Genomic DNA, 10508 nt, shown 5'->3' with positions numbered 1-10508 from the left:
TAAGCAAGGGAGGCTACATATACGACAGCTTTTTGCGGACAAGAAACGAAAATAGATATACGGTGGGTGTTTCATTTGCTATGCCTTTTGGCAAGCACATTATGTTTGTTATGTGTCAAGATTCCTGCAGAGCTCAATTTCAACTGTTGTAAAATACCGAGCATGCGCCCAGATTGCAGAAGCGCCTATCCCCTCTTTTCGGAACAATCCGCAAATAAGCAAAGGGCATACCAGACACCCATCCACCTGTTGTCACCAATGCTCAAAATATTAAAAGAACACGTCAAGCACGCAGGTGCCGTGGCGTCCTTGCCCCAATAGTGACGGTCGCGGAGCTGACAGATCCGTGCCTGGCACAAGCCATGGCATGGCCTTTGGGAACCAGCGAATCGAGATTAGAGATGTAGCCCAGAAATTGGAGCGAAGCGGCGAAGGGGAGCAGGGTTAACGGAAAACAAGGACGAAGGGGGTTCGGTCGCATGAGGCATGTAATTTTGAGTGTGCTGTAGATGGCTACTCAAACAAATTGCTACTTGTACGTAACTAATCGCAAATCTCTGGTGCAGCTTCCACGGCCCACCAGCCAGAAGGTGCCAGTTCGTTCTCGTTCAAAGGAGAGGATTCCAGATTTTCTAGTTTGCTTTGAATCAGCGACACTGAAGCCAGAAGAGCTGTAGGGCATATTTAATAGACGGAGCTCAGAACGACTGGGGACGCTTTTATTGAAGCTTGTTTTGTTGCAATACCCGTGAACAACACATTTGTCGATGTGTGTCCAGTTTTATCCCAAGAGGCATATTATGTCGCGCGCATGTAATTTTGAATTTACGCGGCTTAGTGTGCTTTAGGTGGTTAGCAGTGATGTGATTGCTGCGCCAAACTGCGCCAAGGGGCTAACCCTGCTACATCCTGCTACATTTCGCCAAAATATGAGTAATCTGCGCTAAGCCTGTGCCGAAGGACCACTTTAGGTCGCCTTTCAATACCGAAACTAAAGTGAGTACTTTAATTGAGCAGGCGTGTGTTATGCGACGCAAGCGGCCACCTGACACAAGGTACCGTGCATCAATAGTCCACCCGGTCTCGCTTGGTTTTCCCCGCATCTCGAGTTTCGCGCTCTCGTCTTGTGGGTCTCGTCTCTCGTCTCTTTTTTTCATAATTTCAGCGATAGACGCAGAAATGTGCAGACGCTCCGACGCTAGTGGGCCGGGTGCCCGCTATGCCGTCATGCTGTGAAACAAAACCATGTTTTTGCGCAGGAGAAGTTACTTCGTGAGCTGAAGCAACGGCCGTGGGAAAACTATATTTGGTCACTGCCTTTCAGTCACCGTGGTCGCGCGACATCGGGTGTTACCGTCCCCAGATCACTGCAGATGTGGTACTTTCTAAAATGGAACTAAGTACCGATGCATGTTCATCAACATTCCTGTTGTTGTTTAAATCATACGTTACTAAAAAAATCTATCTTTAATTTAAACACTACTCTGTCAAAGTATTGACTATCCACATTTCTCACGGTGCGTCCTCTTTCGAAAGAGAGCTTGGTACGTGGAAAATCAGCCATGAAATAAAGTTTGCAAAGAGAAGTGAGCTAAAGCAAAGAAGGCAATGTCTGCACGCTGAACCCGCACAGCATGCTTGTTCCTCTCGAGTTCAGTCGTTGCACAAAGCGTTCCAAGAACGTTTTGAGGCTGGCTCGCAATGTCTTGCATCGATGCACTCAGGTTTTTTTATTTTTGTGCGTTTAGCTTGTACCTTGTTTGCAGGCCTGGCAAACACGCGCCACTGAACTGTTTTTGTCGCATGCCTGAAAGTTACATTTTCTGTACAATTTTGGGGATAAGTTAGCGACGGAACTGGGGGGCATGGTTTCCGTTTCGATCGGACAGCCGTTGTCTTCGCTCGCACGACGAAGCATGCCCAACAGCAAGCCTGCCGAAGTTGGCCTCACGTGCCTGCGAACAAGATTGCGTGACTGAGGCACCAGCTGGAACGCTTGCAATTCATTGTTTTACGTTTGCTTACTTTTGACGAAAATCTGGCATGTCGGAAACCAGTAAAACGGTGGCAAGCGGTTTTTTTAAATTGCTTGGCAATGTCTACTGCGCTGTACACTTATGGGATGTCTGAGCAGTAAAAACAGAAGCGGCGAATTCCGTCACAACACGTCACATCAGAACAGAACACAACAGAAACCGCCCTTCGTTTGTGCACCACTTAAAACGAATATTTTTATTTTCCTAAGAATATCTGCTCCAAAATCCACTTCTGCTGCTGCGAAACACTGTCTTGGTTGCTCCAAAGGCCGCATTTGCTGCACCAAAACACTGTTTTGATTGCTCCGAAACGTGTGCCAAAATGGTTTAGGACAATCACATGACTGGGCTACTCAAAGAAATTGCTGCTTGGACAAAACGAATCCTAAATCTTTCTTACAGTTTCCATGGCCCACAGGGCAGGAGGTGCCAGTTTATTCTCGTTCAAAAGTGAGGATTATAGATTTTCTAGATTGCTCTGGAGCAGCAATACTGAAGCCAGACTAGCGGTACGGCATATTTAATTCTCGGAGCTCAGAACGTCTGGGGACGCTTTCACTGAAGCTTGTTTTGATGCAATACACTGCTTGTCTGGCTTCAGTATTGCTCTAGGCAAATAAACGTTTGCCCAGTTTTCTCCCACAGGGCATATTATGTCAGGCACATAAGTTTTGAATTTATCTGGCTGAGTGTGCTGTAGGTGGCTGGTCAAAGAAAATTGGTACTTGGACGCACCTAATCACAAATCTTTCTGGCAGTTTCCACGGCCTAAGGGCCAGCAGGTGCCAGTTTGTTTTTCCTCAAAGGTGAGAATTCCCGATTCCTGAAGCAGCGATACTGAAGCCAGACAAGCTGTAGGGCATCTTTAATTGACGGAGCTCAGAACGACGAGGGGCTGCGGCATTGAAGCTTATATTCCTGTAATACACGCGGGCGACATTGACGTGTGCCCAGTTACGTCGCAGGAGGATATCTATGTCCCGCGCATGTATTTTTTTTTCTTTCCGACTCAGTGTACTTTAAGTGGCTACTCAAAGTAACTGCTACATGGACGCAACTAATCGCAAATCTCTTTTCCAGTTTCCACGCCCTACAAGCAAGCAAGCACCCGTTCGTTTTTCCTCAAAGGTGAGCATTCCAAATGCTCTAGTTTGGTGCGAAGCAGGAATAGTGAAGCCAGACGAGCGGCATTGAAGCTCGTCTGCTTCACTACTCCTGCTTCGCACCGACATATATTTCGACATATATTTAATTGAATGACCCTTGGCAGCGGCAATGAAGCTGATTTTTCCGCAATCAACGCGAACATAATTTTGAATCTATACAGCTTAGTGTAGGATTGCCACTTGTCGCGAACTAATTACAAATTTTTATCTTGCAGTTTCTATATGGCTGCAGCTAGCAGGTCCTGTTTTCATTAAAAGGTGAGGATTTCACATTCTGTTTTCAAACGTCAAGTTCTTGAATGAGGGCCCTAAACAATTAACTTTCTTTTGCAGTAAATGCCAGATCCTCCAATTCAGGAATATGTTAAATATATTTCGCATTGATAACCTCAGTGTTTTGCTTCTTTATTCATAATTTGACAACAGCAAAGGTTGTTTTTTTTTATTTTATCACTCAGAAATACACAAAATGAGAGACCGCGTGGCAAAGAAATGTGCTCAACGTGATATTCCAACTGGTATATAGTTTTATTGGTACTCGATACAATATATTGGATTCCAATATCCATAAAATGCTAAGTACACTGGAATCGTAAACCCTTATCGGATCCCCACACGACACATAGGGATCGAATAAGGGTTTATACGGTATTTGATTCTAATGTTTTTAGCGTATTATGGATATTGGAATCCCATAACAAACCTTTATCGCAATACAATACAATAAATGTAATGTTTTCCAATACACTGTTCATATTGTATTGTAATACAATAAAAAAATATTGTTTACCAATATCCGCAATACACTGTTCATATTGGGGTTTTACAATAGGGGTTATACTAAATCTGCAGTTTTTATAGCTTCATTTGACCCCTAAGAACATTTAGCACGCAGTGTCTAGGGTATCGAACGAAACGCGGCAGACATACACTATTTGAACTGGACTTGTCAATGTTTGGGTTTTGCGAACTGCAGGTTACCTGTTCAGACTTGTCCAACTACATTTAATTCAACTGATTGAGTCAAACCTTTGTGGAAACTGGTGATTTTCAGTCCAGAACTTGAGTTGTTGACATTCGGTTTGTGAAAACCGGATATTGGCTATCCGGATTTTCTCCGGTTTGACTTTAAATCGGAGTAAAAAATCCGGGTTTGTGCAAACCGGAAATTGTTTATCCGATTTTCGCCGATGTTTATCCGATTTTCGCAAGCAGCACATCGTGACTGATGATGCTGCTTGCATTTTCGATTGCCTGGCAATAGAGGGTGTCACAAAAAAACTACAGGTTACCGCAAAAATAAACTAGGCATCGACGAATGCTGATTCTCCGCCCCAAAGCAGCGCTAGAGCTCACAACGAAGTGCCAAAGTTTCAGCCCGATCAGATACCTTATTCAAAAGTTATCAGTGATTTTGTAAAAGTTCAATAAAAAAATGAAGGCCATTTTTGCCCGTTTTCTGTTACTGGTGCCATCCCAGGTAGCACACCAGAGGAATGCACAACTTAGGCAAACGTCTGACAAACATAAGGGGCCAACTTTGGCGCAGTTAGGTTTTGCACCATGGCAATCATCAGTGACAAAATACGGTGCCTAACTATAGCCTTAGTTCGGCGATCCTAGGGCATGCCAAAGTTTGGCTCTTCTGCGTTACGCCAGAGGAGCGCCAAAGTTGGTGCCATACTTGAGCCATAACTGCCAAAGCGATGCGGAATTTGAATAATTTGGACATGCTATGTTTGGCCTTTCTCTGGTCCGCCACAATTCTGCCAAAGTTGGTGCCACACTTGAACCATAACTACCACAGCAACACATAATTTGGGTATTTCAATCACAAAAAATTTGGCTTTTCTCTGGTCTTCCACAGTTCTGCCAAAGTAAGTGCCAGACTTGAGCCATAACTGCGAAAGCAACTCCTAATTTGGGTATTTCGGACATGCTAAGTTTGGCTTTTCTCTGGTGCGCCACAGTTCTGCCAAAGGAAGTGCCAGACTTGAGCCATAACTGCCGCAGTAAATCTTAACTTGACAATTCGGGGCATGCCGAAGTTTGGCTCTTCTCTGGATACCCACTGAAGTGCCAAATAAGAGCCAAAAGTGGCAAAGAAATCCAAGGGGCCTGCAAAAGTTTGGAGCATCTCTGGTGTGTCACAGAAATGCTCTTTCACGCGCCCCAGAAGAGAATTAAATTAAATTCGCATTGGAAACACGATGGTCAGATGTCACCACCTCCGTTCCCAAGCAGCGCGGCAATACTTTGCAGTATCGTGCCAGTACCCGCCGAAAGTCAGTTCCAATATCGCTCAAATGTCCAGTTTTGCACTACCGTTTGAAATCCGGCAGGTATTGCCGTACAGCTGTTTTGCCCGGCCTAGCGTTCGCGCAATATTCTGTGACTACTCTACGATGCATCTGCTCCGTATTGGCCGAACTTAGTGCAAAAATGTGTACGTTGCATATCATTTTGCATATCCAATCACATATGCGGACAAACTAATTTTTTTCGATCGCTCCCAGAAGTTTATTAAACTACTATCATTACACACAGTGTATTCTCAACATATTTACAAAGGTCACACTTAATTCTTTGTAAATTGAAAAAAAAATATAAAATACAATTAACACGCCAATTAAAACTCGTCACACAAAAACCGTGGAGATTAAGAGGAAAGCAGGACTACTATCAGAAGCATGCTTGCAGTGTACTTACTAATAAAAGAGCGATATCATGTAATCTTTGATAGATGCCTAATCCAACTCAGGCACCCCAGAAACACACTCGAGAAAGGAGGTTGCGCACATTCAACTGATGTCTTGTCGTCGGCAAAGAGCAGTTTTTGTCGAAGCGGGTCCAACAAACACATAAAAATATTTCCACGAACTCCGGTGAAAAAGAAAATGGTTGTTACCCAAAAATTGGCATGAACGTACTCCTGCCGTTTACGACGAAAAAACCTGGCCCGTCTGCAGCGCACGAAAGCAACAGAAAACTGAAGAGCGCGTATCTAAAACCGGACCTACGTGGCCCGCCTATTTCTATAACTAGAAAAACGGCAAAAACAACAGCCCCAGAGATCCCGTAAGCGGGACAGAGAGAGTCACGTGACACATTTTCGTCCAAACGTTTTTGTCCAACGCGTCCTACGTAGAGAGGACGCCGGGTCACGCGCTTCGCTCCACCCTTTTGATTAGCTTAAAGCGGATGTCGCGCTCGCTGACAGCCACACGAAGACACTAAAGGAGGTGGGGAAGATTTGCAAAGGGCGAGGTCGAAGAGGCATCAACAACGATGAAAGGAAAAGCCGCTTCTGCAGGTGACCTTGTCACCTTGCCTACTCTGTCAGCGTTCGGCTTCCATTGTGGGCCTAAAAAGATAATCTCCTTTTTTGAGAGTGAAATGGAAGGGGTGCTTATGTCTCGGGGTCTTGTCTTCATCCGATAGGCCGCAATTATTTTTCTCCCTACTCGCTCGCAGTGGCCTCCCATGGCTGTCGTGCCGGCGAAATTAGGCGCGCAGTCAGGACATTTTCTCCCGTGAATGACGATCGGGTGCATAGAATCCGAAGCAGCTCTTTTAGGCGTCCTTTCGATGTTCGCGGAGTCGGTCGTTGAAGCATCGCCCCATGCCCGATGTACCTGGCCCCTTAAGACAGGGGGATCACATACACTTCCTTCGCTTCCTCTCCTTCCACCAAGATTTTCATTTCCGGCACTCCCACGGAGCGGGCGGGCTTTGAGCTTGAAGCCGACGATAAATGTTCTTGAAGTTGAAACTTTGTCCTGCCTGCAGCGTCCCTTTTGTGACGACTTTCTAAATGTTTAAAAAGTATCTGCACGCTAAATTAGAACTCGTTCGGCGACTTGGGCCCAAAGATGCCCGATGTCAACCGAACTTCGAGGTAGTTAGCCTAACTCTGGCACATCTGTGGCGATTTTGGCCCGAAAGGTGCAAGATGACAGCCGAACTATCAAAAAGTGAAACCTAACTTTGGCATTAGTTTGGCGATTTTGGCCCAAAATGCCAAATATCTGCCGAACTACCGGGCAGTAAGCCTAACCGTGGCTATTGTGAGGCGATGTAGGCCCAAAGATGCCAAATGACAGCCAAACCACCATTCAGCGAAGCATAAGCTTTTCACTTCTTTGGCGAACTAGGACCAAAATACCCAGACTGTTGCCAAGGGAGGTCAAGTTTGGCTCTACTTTGGCTTCTTCGGGCATTTCAATGCCCTAAACTCCAAGAACCCTAATGAAAACAGACATTTCAGCCCTGATGTGTTATGGGACACTACTAGACCTTCAAGACTTCAGCACTTCAAACTTTAGCCCTTCAGACTTCAAACTTCACACATCAAGACTTCAGACTTCAAGACTTCAGACTTCAAGACTTTAGACTTCAAGACTTTAGACCTCAAGACTTGTGACTTCAGACTTTAAGATTTCAAACTTGAAACTTTAGCCCTTCGGCCTAACCCCTTAGCCAAAATAACTTAGAAATGCAGCTTTCCGGAAAACCGCGACAGACCAAAATGTATGTAAACATTTACTCGAACCCGCGCGCAAGCAGCAGCGGAGAAGAGATCAAACCAAATAAGGACAACCGAGTTGTTTGTCGCAAAAAAAATATTTCGAGGTACTCACAATGCCGCTGGGTAAATTCCTGAGACGTCAACTAATAAAACCGAACAGATGCACCGCTCGAACTCAACGACGACCTCGAGGGCCCGAAACACAAAGAGCGCTTCAAGGGATGGGCGCGATGCTACACGGACGAGTCCGTCGACCACGACGCACGCACAGTAACAGCCGCAGCACGGTGTCGACAAACTTCGGAGCACAAGTAGCGGAGCGCCACTCCTTTGCACGCTCGGCGACGGCCGAGCTGGCGGCGCTTCGCCGGGCACTGTCCTTGGCTGAAGCAGAGACTGCGCCTGACCGCCTGGTAATCCTGAGCGACTTGAAGGCGGCACTAACCCAGCTCGCCAACCTGGAGCGTGCACCACCGCTCACCGGAGAGTTCACGAACGCGGCGATCATGTTGCAGCACCAAGAATGGAGAAATGTCTTCCAGTGGCTGTCGGCCCACTGCGGCATTCGAGGGAATGAGAAGCCGGATTGCTTGGCGGCTTTGGCCCATGGCGACGACGCTTGTCCGACCTCCAGCGTGGCTGCGTTCTCGGACGCACGACTCCTGGTGAGTAGGGCCATCCGTGTGTACAACCCAGATATCGAAAACAGCCCCGTGCCGCCCAGACTCCCGAAGAACCTAGCGAGGAAAGTCGCCGCAGGAACACACAGACTTCGTTCGAACAAACAGCGCCTTCGCACGAGCTCACCGAGCGTCGACAGCCTACAGGAACAAAGACTTCCCCGCCGACCTACGACCGTTGCAACCGGCAGCGAATTGACCAATCCGGACGCGAGGATGTCACAGCGACTCTAATTTCAAGGTGCCCCTCCCAGTCGGGTGCTGGTAAAAGCAGATTACTTTGCTTTCGGGGCACTCCACATTCCGGATGCCGTGGCCTGCGTGGTCAAACCCCCTGTCCCAAAGAGAAGGAGAGATATTCGCAGTGCGGGGGTGCGGCCGGGATTTGCTTCGGCAGCCCGAAGGCACGGTTGGAAGCCGCGATCTTATGCCGGCTAAATTGCCGGCAACTTCTCAATAAGTCGCATTTTCAACGCTCCGTTTCTGAGGCAACAACCAAGCGCTGGTGGGCCTTGAATTCGTAAATATTGAAACGCTGTATACACGCAGACGGTGCTAGGAAGTGTTAGTAAAAACAGGCAATAGGTATAAGTCCGTCTGCTGTCCGTCGCATGTGTCAGACATTTCGGACCGGCTTGGCTTACTTTTGTTGGGCGGCGGCTGGGCCGCAGAGTGGCCAACTCGCACAGCCGAATTCCTGAGGCGAGATCGTACGATAAAGCTAGCTCGATAGACTTCTATATGTTCTCAATGGGCGGCAATATGTGTGCATCGTTTGCACTCAAATAGGTTCGATCAAAGCAACATTCGCGTTGCAACTGCGTCTGCATAATGAACCAATATAAAGAGCGGACAACAGCTTTACGCACTCGCGTCACCGAAGCGGTCTGCCGATGAACACAGCACGTTTACGCAGTACCGTCTTGGGATGAATTCTACGAGGTCGTCCCGATAATGTCTGGTGAGTTTCACAGACCATTTAGAACGGCCCTGAAAGGCCACACAGATCGTCTAGGACGATCCTGAAGGAACGCACTCCTCTCAGAAAGATATCTTGATGGGCCCCACAGACCTACTAGAGGAGTCTGATGGGCCCATCAGGCATTTCAGGATATCCTAAAAGGCCTCTCAGACCCTCACAGAAAATCAAAATCCTAGTGGGCCTCACAGACATTTTTTCAATAGGGACGAAAGCCAAGTTTTGGCCCAGAACTCGGCGCTACCTGGGATAGAGCCCCATGTATTCGAAAACGCCGTCGGCCGCCATTTTCCCATTGAACGTTTCAGAAAATCACTTGTAGCCTTTGAATAAGGCTACAATAAGGCTACAAGGCTACTCGCTTGCAGACAGCCTTCCGGCTGTCTGCAAGCGAGACGGCGGGCGCGATAGCGGGCATGTGTGCTAAAGCGGCGGGGAGAACAAAAGATTACACTTGTCGTCTCCCTTTTGGTATTGATTTACTTTGCTCTATCGCGCAGAATCCCGTAGAAAAAAACGCTGACTGGTGAAGAGAAAATACTGAAGTCTTAAATTTTAACTGCGATTATCGTTTTTGAAAGTCATATCAAAAGACGTTGCAGCTCGTTTTTGTTTGATTATAGGTGCATGCACAAAATAGGACATCGTTAAATATAAGCCAAAATCTGTATGCTGGATTTAGTCCGGCTCCAAGGTATTTATGTTTTTTCCTGTTTCATTGATCACAGATGTTGTAAAAAACGATAAGCATACATGTTACTGAGAAGGTTTTGTCACTTTGATTAGTATGAAAATGTTCAAAAATATTATTTCTTTATTACTGGGCCAACGTGTTTGCTTGAAGCAAAGCAAGTTGCTGACAAGACACCAGTTTTTTGTTTACGAATTCCTAGTTTTAATAAGGTGGGACAAACAGTCATACATTTGTAAAGAGAAGGAGATTGAAACTTAATTGAAGGAATATTTGCAGAGGACATTGTCACACAAAAAAGGTTAATAGTCGGCGTGGAAGTTCAACTGCACTATACAACAAGATCGGGATGAAGGAGGCACCCCTTAAAAGTATGCGTGGTTAATGGCGTCAAACAGTGTGTCGCAACCGTAGCATCGAGGTTTGTT

Source organism: Ixodes scapularis, unplaced genomic scaffold, assembly GCF_016920785.2.
Source record: "Ixodes scapularis isolate PalLabHiFi unplaced genomic scaffold, ASM1692078v2 ptg001547l_1___fragment_1__unscaffolded, whole genome shotgun sequence".
NCBI lineage: Eukaryota > Metazoa > Arthropoda > Arachnida > Ixodida > Ixodidae > Ixodes > Ixodes scapularis.
Note: the sequence above shows the minus strand (reverse complement) of the source record.